The 11,693-nt window shown below is 41.5% G+C and overlaps 1 protein-coding gene across 1 annotated transcript in view; it reads left to right on the top strand.

Moving 5' to 3' along the window:
- The first annotated feature begins 402 nt into the window (after window positions 1–402).
- The window catches only part of tanc2b (tetratricopeptide repeat, ankyrin repeat and coiled-coil containing 2b), a 77,918-nt gene continuing 66,627 nt past the window's right edge, over window positions 403–11,693 (top strand). Inside the window, exon 1 of the mRNA XM_089016217.1 lies at window positions 403–767. The gene's annotated coding sequence lies outside the window, so the exon portion shown is untranslated. The remainder of the gene's footprint in view (window positions 768–11,693) is intronic.

Genomic DNA, 11,693 nt, shown 5'->3' with positions numbered 1-11,693 from the left:
ACTTTTCAATTCCCGAATAAATTTGGGAATGAATTACTTATTTTTAAGGGATGCTTTGTTAGTTTTTCTGAGTTGTAGCTGACCCAAAGGGGAAAATGTACCCTAGATTGACAAGTTAAAATTACTTTTGGAAACCAAACACATTGCAATGTTAAAACCCATAAGGCAAACCGCCAAATTTCACTATGTAACGTTTATAATTGTTGATCTTTGAGTTTTTTTGACGAAACAGACGTCTTTCGTGGAAATAATTTTGCCTGGAAATTGACCTTTGTCCTCGGTCTTATTTTGAAAGACACAACCGGGAGTGAACCGCGACAGCTGCTCTACACGTCGAAAGAAGGCGGAGGCAAGTCATCCACCGCAGTTTGCTTGTTGTTGCGACGCTGCGTGGCACTGCTTGCTTGGGACTACAGTACCGCCTGTGATTTGAACCCCCCGCCCCCTGCCAACCCCCGACCACCACCACGCTACCAGCGGTGCACATGGCCGATCGCTGCCTCCGTCCGCCGGGCTGATCGAGTTGCTACCAGCCGGCTGTAGCGGCGCGCAAAACCACCATCAAACACCCGCCTCGTCAGCCGACCTCCCATGGGTGTCGCTGCCGGGAACTCGTCGTCCGGTGCGGCAAACCACCGCAGAGTCGATCGGCTCGGGCACACCGGAAAGATCGTTTGTCGACGGGGTAGCGAGACTTGAGGACGACGCAACCGATATGATGCCAGAGTCTGCAAAACAAAGATCCGAGTGTAAATAAAAACCTCCAGGTAAGCGAACCGTATTTTTTTATTTACACTCGAACTCTCAACTCTTCTTTGCACGTTTGTACAACAGACTATAATATAACATTGCTTGGTTATGTCTGCATAATCAAAGCAGCCTGTTCTAGACAAATGCGACCCCCCACGAAGAATGGTTTTAATGAGGAAGCTTGTCCCTACTAGGTTCTAATGCCTTGCACATTTTCATTTAGTCTGCACAGTGCAACATACGCCTTTTAAAGTCAACAAAACGTGTGACACTGCGAAATATTTATCAATTTTAGGTAATCTCAAGTGACAGCCGCTGGACTCGAGTTGAGTTGTTCAGCCCCCTTCCCCCAATGTTCGGCTGTTTTCGGTTAGAAACTCTGTTTCATGTTTTTTTTGTTGCATCTGTTTTGTTGTCTCATCCGTTCACATTAATTGATGAGTCAAATCATCTACTGCATTGATTTTCAACTACTGTGCAGCGGTATACTAGTGTGCCGTGAGAGATCATAAAATGTGCCGTTATAAATTATCCAATGTCCATTTTTTAACATTTAAAATTGTATTAAAAACATTTATTAAACTTACTTTGTAAAGATTATGTCATGGTCCGCTGTCCGTGCAATAAACACTGGGAGGTTAATTTAATATTCGTCCGTGTGGCAACTCGTAGCTGATTGCGTCGTTCCTCAAAAAGACACATGATGCACGTGAGGAGGTCATGGTGACTGTCATGGAGAAGCAAACACCGAATTGTTTTCTGTACAAGATTCTGTCCTGGATGAAGGTCCTTGTCTTCAGGTAAACAGGCCGAGGTTTCACACTGACTGGGTATAAATTCATTGAGAAATTAGATTGTAATTAAATATATTGTAACGTCTGGTGTCATTTGTCACGCTGAGTGCATTACAATACTGTTCAGTGTCATTTGATAATACGTATTTTTGGTTAGGTGGGTTGTTTTTCCAATGAAAAAAAAAAAAAACTCAAAAAAGCTTAAAAAACACTGATCTGCTGTATCTCTCTTAATCTGAAACTCTAAATAAGATCATGCAATATAGAAAATGGATGAATGGAATGATCAAGGCCAGCATGGGGTGGGGGGGGGTAATGCTTCACACATCTGAGGTCCTGGGTTTGATGCTTTGCCATGACATTACTACTATATGGAGTTGACATATGCTCCTGATAACGGTAGGAAGTCAAAGACAAAAAGCTGTTGTTACTTGTTGAGGTGGCTGGAGGCCAACAAGCAATTATGTGACATCTGCTCCGTCTTTTGCAGATGTGTGCTTTTTTAATGGCATGTTGCAACAAAGGCCTGCTAATCAGCCTAATGAATGCCCTCCCACCCCCATCCCGGACACTCATATTTTGAACTCTAATGAGATTTTGTACGCCATCATATTTTTTGCAAGCCCCTGTGGTTGCGTTTAAGACTGGTTTTGAAAAAGTGGGTCTGCTGCAAAGGTCTCCGCTGTCAGCACGGTGAGATAAAAGACAGTGAGGGCTCAAAGGGTCTTCTGATCACATCATGTGTTGGTTTGGCTTATTTTCTCAAGCCCCCGTCATCTGTCTTCGTGCTTTTCCATTGTGTTGCTTTTCCTCTTGATAGCATTTTTATCAGTTGGTCAGACTCTGCGCGACATTAAAGTCTCATTTTCCACCGGATAAGACGACTTTGTGATGTTCACAGGGTGAAGAAATTAAGAAATACTCCAATCATAATGCAAATCAAATGAACGCTGGTGTTTTTTTGTAAACTATGAATGCAAAAATCCATGTACAGTAATTTTTGTTAATAAAAAAAGCCAACATTTCAAAATGGTTCATCAAGTGAAATGTTAGCGTTCCAGTATTTACTGAGTCACTGTGTCTAAATTACATTACTGACCAAAGCTTGCATACTACACTACAGACCAGGACTCAAATTTCCCCGTTGTGGGACTATTAAAGGTTTTCTTATTCGACAAGAGAAGCATTTTTTGTACCTTTTGAGTACAAAAAATGTTATAAATAAATAAATAATATAAACAAACATATACACATATTATAATAAATCAAGTAATAAACAAATAGACAAATCAATAAATAAATAACTAAAAAATATGTAAAAATAAAGAAATAAAAATACATAAATAAACACAGAAAATGTAAACAAATGTATAAACATATAAATAAATCAAGTAATAAATACATAGAAAAATACCTTAGTATAAATACATATAAAAGAATATATATATATATATATATATATATATATATATAAAGGAACATATAAACATATATTAATAAATTAAGTAATAAAACAAATAGGCGAATAAATAAATGCATAAATAAAAATAAATAAGAATATAAATAATACGTAAATAAATAAAATGGAAACATATTAGGATATCCTAGAGAGTGCGCCAATGCAACCACGAGTGGGTACTCACAAAAAATACAATTATCACCTCTTGAGCAGATAACGCGCCGTTGCTAACCGATGAACTCATAAAAATAACCCTGCAAAAAGTTTCAACCACTTCAAAGCGCATGATTAAAGTGATTAAAACTGCTCTGTATATGTCACAAAGTCATACAGCAAGCCCTGCTTCCCAAATATGCACCAAAAAGAAGATAAAATAGCATGAGGAAGGTGCTTTAAAAAAACAAAAACATTCTTAAAAAAAAAACTGTATTCTTATTGTCTGTTTCTCGTCAGAAGATCTATTTTCAGAGCATCCCGCTGGATCACAGCCCGCCACTGTTTCCGCCTTCTTCAATACCAACGCGTTCAAAGAAACGATACGCCTTAGTTTTCGAAATGATGCGTGTGTCATAATTCTAACCGTCTCACATCATCACACGGTGACTCAACCACACATTTCAAAAATGCTATTCTTTAACTTCAACTAGCATTAATATTGTTCAAATGCATGTATGCATTATTAAATGAAAGCACTAAGGATGCAGTCAAGGCTCACGCGGTGAAATGCATTAGTGACCTACATAGGGTAGAGGAAGATACTTCTTAGAATGAAATACGGCGAGGAAAAAAAAATAAAGCCGCCCTGCTGTTCTCGAAAAATAAATAAACGAGGGCAATATAAGATCCTTACAAATATACTACCCCCATTGCAGCTCCATAAAGTAACTGTATGCCTTTAGGAAAGATAGTAAATATATTATTGCTGTGTTAGTTTTGAGGCTGTGATTAAATCAATGCTCGTTGGGTGGGATATTGTTCCTTACGCCACAGAATATGTACAGTACTGTGTACTTAATGTACTTGATCAATTACACTTTGTGTTATTTATTTTCCTTGTGAAAGAGTTGTGGAATGTGTTGAGAAATACGTTTTCATACCTGGGTGCCGATAAAGCGCTAGCCAGACACCTGGCAATGTTTTTTTTCCCTTCCGCAAAGGGGCTGCATTTCCATGTTCGCGCTTTTTTTACAGTTTCAGCTGTTGTTAAAGCGCTACATAAATCAATATGGATTGTATATTGTACAGCCGCCCCCATTTAATGCTCAGATAACTCCATACTTATATAACTTAGTAAGTAACTCTTTTTTTTCTGATGAAAAAAAGAAAGTCAAAGGTTTCTTATGCTGTATTGAGTGTTTATGTAGTCCTAAAAATCTATATTCTTTGGGTCCTGGAATTTGAGTGACAGTGACAAAAACCCTGGACTGGAGTGGACACATTTTTGGACATCATCTGGCAGTGAATGAGTTAAAATGAACCGAGCTTTTCCTGTTGCGTTCAGGTGGGACTCTCAATTGAGCCGGAATGAACCCCTCCCTCTATTGGAGTTTTCCAAGTAGGAATGCGGAATTACAACGGAATCCCATTTGCTTCAGTCGGGGGCACAGCTGCTGGCTTAAGTAACACAAGTCAGCCTGCTTTTGACCTCCATCTAAAGTAATACTCCATGTCTCCGAATCCAAGCCGCCCAGACGCCCACGTACACCCCTTTTACATTGTAGCTTTAATGAAATCACGTTAATCCCCTTTTCTCCTAAGTGCCGTCAGTATTCTCTCTTTTCGGTTGTGTCCAATCATGATGGGGTGAAGGGGTTGTCTAAGTCTCCGCAAGGGACCCGGTTAGCCTGCTAGGCAGCTGCTGGACTCGGACCCAGCTGCTGTATCGTCCATGGCGAAGTCCCTCCCCGTCGGAATTATGGTATCAAACTTGATAGCAAGCGACATATACTGTACCCACTTTTCAACATCTGTCACTATCAAGAAATTGCTACATATAGCCGCTAATATGAATAGAGCGCGAATGCCCAAAATATTGGGGTTATCCATTCTCCCCTACCTCACTCGAGGTGGGAGAGGAAAAACATTGCCAGAGGTCTGACTACAGCTTGACTCGCACCCCCACAAGAAAAAAACTAAACCCGAACAAATCGGAAATGGCGCTCCACGTCATGCTCTTCAATTCCCGAATACATTCGGGAATGGCAGTGAATGAGTTAACAACATAATGAGGCCCACTAAGTGTAAAAGTATTTGTCATTAGTATTAGTTATAGCAGTTGTCGGCAATGAAGGGGCGGGGGTTAACTTATGAGGCTTGTGTTACCCACTCTCACCCTTAAAACAAATAAACACCAAGAAAAAAATGTGGGCTTTCTTCCAGTCCCTGTGGAACACCGTAGTACCGCGACTTGACCCACCTCTGCGTACACTGGCGCTTTGTGACACCTAAATGAACACTCTGTTCCTCGTCCTCCTGTATCCGCCGTGTGCGCAGCGGGAGACCCTAACCCTGCGTTGTGCAGAGTCATTGCCGGGCTAACTTTGGGTTGTAATTTGCCAGGTCTGTCCTAGCGCGAGGACAAGCAGCGTCGTTGTTGTGAACGCAGCTGTTTCCTCCTGCTTTGTTTGCCGAGGAGGGCGTGGTGGGCGGCAGGACTAAAGCGAATAATTCCACGTGTGGGTTCGCACAGTAGTCACAGATAAAACTTGGGCTGTGTTTAGCTTGACCTTGTCACACCCCATACAGTCGGATAATGCGATAGTGACTCTGCATTCAGTTATTTTTGTAACTCTTTCAACTCCAAATTCTGTAACGTCAAGGTGTCGGTCCATGTGTTCTTCATTTGTATGTGTTTACCTAGCATGATTACAGGTCAACATTAGCCACGACCAGAGTGAGTAGAGTCAGCCACGTGTACCTTCCCTCTTAGACTAAGAGTCTAAGACTAAGAGTCTAACACTAAGAGTCTAAGACTAAGAGACTAAGACTAAAAGTCTAAGACTAAAGGTCTAAGACTAAGACTCTTAGTCTAAGAGGGATGCTACAAGTGGCTGACTGTACTCTACTGAAATCTAAGAGTCTTAGACTTCAGTCAACAATTCTCTGTATTGCTAGCTAAAATGTAAAATCTCAAAATGACATTAATGTAGTATCCTCGAGACTTGACTTTGACTTGAACGATGGGTCACTTGACTAGTCTTCTTTGCTTACATAGGAAAATCTGCATTTTCATGGTCGTCTTTGGTCACATGGGAGTTGTCTTTGTCGCCTTTGTGAAGCTACTTGGAACGGTGCGTCTTTGTACGCATCCTGCGTACCCACTCCCTCCCCAAAAAACATCAATCGTTTGGATCAAAGACACACAAACAAAATGTCAGATGACAGATCGCAGCACTACTGCACACTCCCACCGTCGTCGACCTCTGCCAGTGAAGCAATTTGTTTTCAAATAAATGTTCAACAATCCGGTGACTTGTTTACAAGCTGACATCAATCCTGAAGACCAGCATATTTTACAGAGTTCCTTTCTGGCAAGATCTATACCAGGGTTGGCCCAAAGCTTAAGTGAAACAATTGCAGTAGCTGCGCTAATGTCATCATGCTAATGGTCCGCTAATATCATTTTAATTTCTAAACGAGGGTCTTGTTATGCTTCGACGCTCCAAATTCTTCCCCTTTTATTCATCCTGAAACCCGACCCCCCTACCCCCGAATCTCCAGAAGGAGAAAGTCATGTGACAGCCTCCCAAGGCAGGAAAGATGGCGTCTCAGCCATGCCTCAAGGTCAAGGTCGCTTAGTCTCTCAGTGGGTAACCCTTGGGGGGGATGTGTTAGAGGGGGGTGCTTTCTAACAGCCTAATGAGCATCTAATTGATATCCAGCTGGAAAACACCACCGCCACTTAATGCGACTCTTGAGCAAAGCATATTTGATGCTCTTTGAGTTGAGCCAGCGTGACATGGAAGGACTGAGAGCATGAATTTTTAACAGCAAACTCCCGGGAGGTAATGACTGACTAACAATCACACTTGCGGCTTTGGGAACTTTTATTTTTTTCCACCACCCTTTTTCTTTTCCCCAAGACGACACTTTTGTGTTTATTTCTGTCTGCCCAACTCTTATCTTCCCAGACTACCAGAGACCAAAAGTATCCTAGCGTCGCGACGGTCCAGCAATATATCCCCCGAAAAGTCGTCATGAAACAGACTCAAAGGACGTTGCTAATCCGAAACGGCGCACTTTAGCCTTATCTCATTTGCCACGCCACAAACGCCGACGTGGCCCCCGCGGGGTGGAAAGACTCGTTTTAATCAACAGTGAATGAGATCAAGCGAGTGGTCAAATGTTGCAGTAGATGCAAAGGCAGCTTCTGTTGCCTCTGTGGACTTGAGGGTTTTATTTTGTTCCCGTCTATTGCGACTAAGACGTGACGAAATCCGGTGCACCCGTAGTCCCCGTTCATAAATAAATAAAAAAATCGAGGAAAAGGTTTCTTCAGCCGTCATATGTACTTCTTTGAAGTTGTCGGACGTTTTGCTACTCATCCGAAGAGCTTCATCAATGAACTAAAGTTGTGGTGTTAACTCTGGCCCTATATACTGTATATCCCTAATGGACAGTGGTGGCACTAAAGTTGGGGGACTAGTAGACTACTCCCCGATGCCAATCTGATTACCTCTTTTGTACTGTCTGATTACCTCTAATCTCTATGCCTGATTCTGATTGCCTTATTAACTCTGGTATCACCTTATTAGCATGACTAAGCCTACGCGGTAAAAACCTAAGAAGTCTGTTGTCAGTCTAAATTAAACCTGAAACCACCATTCACGATTTAGTGAAGGGTTTTGCTGTTTTACAAAAATATTTTACTCCTCTTTCAAACCATCTATCTTCTTTAGCTAAGATTTTAAACTTACTGTCGTGAAATAAATGGTTGCTAGCTTTTAAGTGCAGATGTATTGCAGATTGAGGACCATTAGCATTGTCACTGCGAATGAGTGGTTGCTAGCTTTCAGGTGCTAGCTTTTAGGTGCTAGCTTTTAGGTGCAGATGTACTGCAGATTGAGGCCCATTAGCATTGTCACTGCGAATGAGTGGTCGCTAGCTTTTAGGTGCTAGTTTTTAGGTGCAAATGTACTGCAGATTGAGGCCCATTAGCATTGTCCCTGCGAATGGGTGGTTGCTAGCTTTTAGGTGCTAACTTTTAGGTGCAGATGTATTGCAGATTGAGGGCCAGTAGCATTGTCCCTGCTATGTTGATAGTCTTTTTTGGAGCATTTGATTAGTTTCCCCAAATGTACTATATTGCTCTTTACAATCTTCATTTTTACAATGTATGGAATAAACTACAGTACTTTGTTTTCAATTGGCAGCCGATCTTTTGGATGCACTCATTTTTGTCTTTATAGGTTTGAAATAGGTAGGAAAAAGTGAGCCAACTAGCATTGGCCGTGAGTTAGCTTCTTCGTCTCTGTCAAGCCTTGTTTACCCATGAGGCTTCTATGACGCTCGCTAAATGAATCTTGCTAAATCCCGCAATGCATTTCTTGAAATCTTCTTTTTGAATACAATCGCCGATTCCACAATGTCTTCTTGTTGAATTCTCCATTCCGGACCCGCAAAGCAGTTTGTTTCGACTCCCATCGTCTTAATTACTGGACTCATTGCCAGGTTCACCCAGAGAGCAACGCGGCCGCGTACCCTGGAGGAAACACAAATGATTGTGTTGCTGACTCTTTTGTGCCGCATTGACAATCGACTTCCTCGCCGCGCACTCCTACGCTAGTCAATTGAGGGGAATTGGACTGCTCTGTCGCCGCATGCCGTTTTATGAATTCCCCGCTTGCAAATTATTCCTTCTTTAATCAAACAAGGCGGCGGAGGAAAACATGATAAAATAATCACCAAATTTCCAATCGGGAATTCAAATGAAATTATTGATTAAGGATAGCAGAGTGGCTTCCCGAAAGGCTGTGAAATGTTGTTCACAAGAGGGCGCCAAAGTCACTTATAATAAGAAAGTAGTACATTGATGACCAAGAATGACAGCATAACTACAATGGGAGTCCAACATCCAGTGATTAATGGATTTTACCGATTAACTCATTCACTGCCAGACGATGTGCAAAAATGCGTCCCCTCAAGCGCCAGGGTTTTTGTCATTGTCACTCAAATTCCAGAACCCACAGAATATTGAGTTTTCGGTCTACATAAACATTCAATGCAGCGTAAGGAACCTTAGACTCTTTGTTCATTAGAAAGTGGTTAATTCCTAAGTATATTGGTCTGGAGTTATCTGAGCTTGAAATGGGGGGAGCTGTACAATACACAATACATACATGCTGCAACATGCCGCTAACATGGACAAAATGGAAATGCTGCCCCATGTGGAAGGGGAAAAAACATCACCAGAGGTCTGGTCAGTGCTTTATCAGCACCCAAGCATAAGAAAACCGAGCTAATTCTGGAATAGCACTCTACGTCATATTTTCAATTCCTGAATAAATTTGTGAATGGCATTGAATGAGTTAATTTGGGCAATTTAGCAGCTTTTTTCTGCAAGTGTTATTAGTGGACAGAAGGTAAAAAATAGCATTTATTTTGATAGTTCTGCTGCATTTCAGCAAGCCTATTGAGTCAAACCCGAAAAAAAGGATCTCCATGCGTTTTACGGTATATTTGGTAGAGCTCAGCTGGCCCCTGTGGGATAATTTGGCCATCTGTCAAGAAAGTCTTCAACAAATAGAGGTGTGCATTTTCATACCATTTTCTTTTTTTTGATGGAGGTTGATGAATGCGCCTTCCCGCAACTTGCCAGCCATAAAATTGGCTTTCAGATAAAGCCAACAGTCAAATCTTTAGACTCTGTCTAGTGCACCACAATCATTCCAAGTCAGGGATGATGGGCTATTCATTTTGCCAAAAGGGGCCACGTGGGAAATTGCAATGCTGCTTTTTTTGTGATGATATCGAAAAAGCATATTGTCTGCCTTGTATCTCAAAATTGTTATGTATGTAGATTTGGTATTAACTCCTTCACTGCCAGACATGTGCAAAAATGTGCCCACTCCAGTGCCAGGGTTTTTGTCATTGTCATTTGAATTCCAGGAACCACAAAATTTTCAGTTCTTGGACTACATAAACAATCAATACAGCGTTAGAAACTTTAGACTGTCTTCTTTCATCAGGAAAAAAAAATCCTAAATGTTATGGTTCTGGAGTTATATGAGCTTGAAATGAGGGCGGCTGTCCAAAATACAACGCAATGCAACGCTTTGCTGCTGTGAAATGTAAATTTCTCCACTGTGAGACTAATAAAGGCATATCCAATCCAATCCAATCCAATACATACATATGGGTTTATATAAGCTGGAATGAAGCTGGAACAAAGCGCTAAAATGGAGGAAAAAAAGGAAATGCTGCCTCCTTGTGTAAAAGAAAAGAAAAACATTGCCAGAGGACATTGACCAGTGCTTTATCATCACCCAAGCATGAAAAAACTAAACCGGAACTGATTCGAGGATAGCGCTCTATGTCATATTTTCAATTCCCAAATAAATTCATGAATGTCAGTCAATGAGTTATAATAATCATCCATTTCATTTATATGCGCCTTTCAAAACTCTCAAGGTCACTTTACAGTCACAGGATCAGTTTTTTTACTATGGGTGAACAGCGGCAGCCACATGCGCCAGCGTTCACTCAACCCGAAAGTAACTCAAATAGATAGAAAGCTAGCTCGCTCACTAATAGATAATAGCTAGCTAGATTGATAGCTAGCATTCTAGATAGCAAATAGAGAGCTAGATAGCAGCTAGATAGCAAATAGAAATTGAGGTTATATTAATATATCAATAAATGCCTTTATGGCACCCCGAACGCGGAGAATTAGAAGACTGACCTCACTGTTATTATGAGTTGACTTGTACTTGTAACAAAAGTGCCGCTTGTCATCGAATACATACGTGACAAGCACACTCAGACCTTTCGTCCTGCAGCGTCTGTCTTTTATCGTGATTGACGGCCGCCGGCAGGCGTGTGCGCTTGCATAAATGTGACATCTCCCGGCGGTCGCTGCCACTTCTTCTCGTCCTTCAATTCTGCATGCGCTCGCCTTGGATGTGCTTACCTGGTGGGGCCAGGGAATGCAGTTAATAACTGCCTTTAGCCTCGGGGTCCCTCCGGTCGTGTCATCATCCTTGCAAAATGGCGCGCTCAGAGTCTGAAGAAAAGACCCGCGTATGGCTTTGGTTCATTACGCGATCTTTAAACGACAACCGACATCACTTTTTTGTTTCCTAATTGACATCAGAAAAACGTTTTATAGCATCTAAAATACCCAAAACACGCAGGATGATATTTTTAGTCAAATGCAAAACACCAATAAAAATGACTTAGTGTCCAAAATCTGCAAAAAAAAAATGAACCCGGAAGTGGCCAGTTTCAGAAGGTCCCGCCCCCTTGTTCGTGGCATCACCCCAAGATGTCTTGCCTTGCTGGAGAATCAAAACAATGGCTTCAAATTCGGAGAATATGCTGTCTGGTTACTCATCCAGTTATGAATATGATTCAAATAGTTCTGAAGAGGAAAGCATACATGTTTGCAATCGATTAAAAAAGTTATTCTGTGCCAATTTGAGGCAATAGGGGAGGAAAATGTAGCCCTAAAAAACGAGGCAGAAAATGGCGAC

This window comes from Hippocampus bargibanti, linkage group LG15 (genome assembly GCF_051943395.1).
Source record: "Hippocampus bargibanti isolate YZ-2025 linkage group LG15, ASM5194339v1, whole genome shotgun sequence".
NCBI lineage: Eukaryota > Metazoa > Chordata > Actinopteri > Syngnathiformes > Syngnathidae > Hippocampus > Hippocampus bargibanti.
The sequence above is the reverse complement of the archived record's forward strand: the minus strand, read 5'-3'. Positions and strand labels throughout refer to the sequence as shown.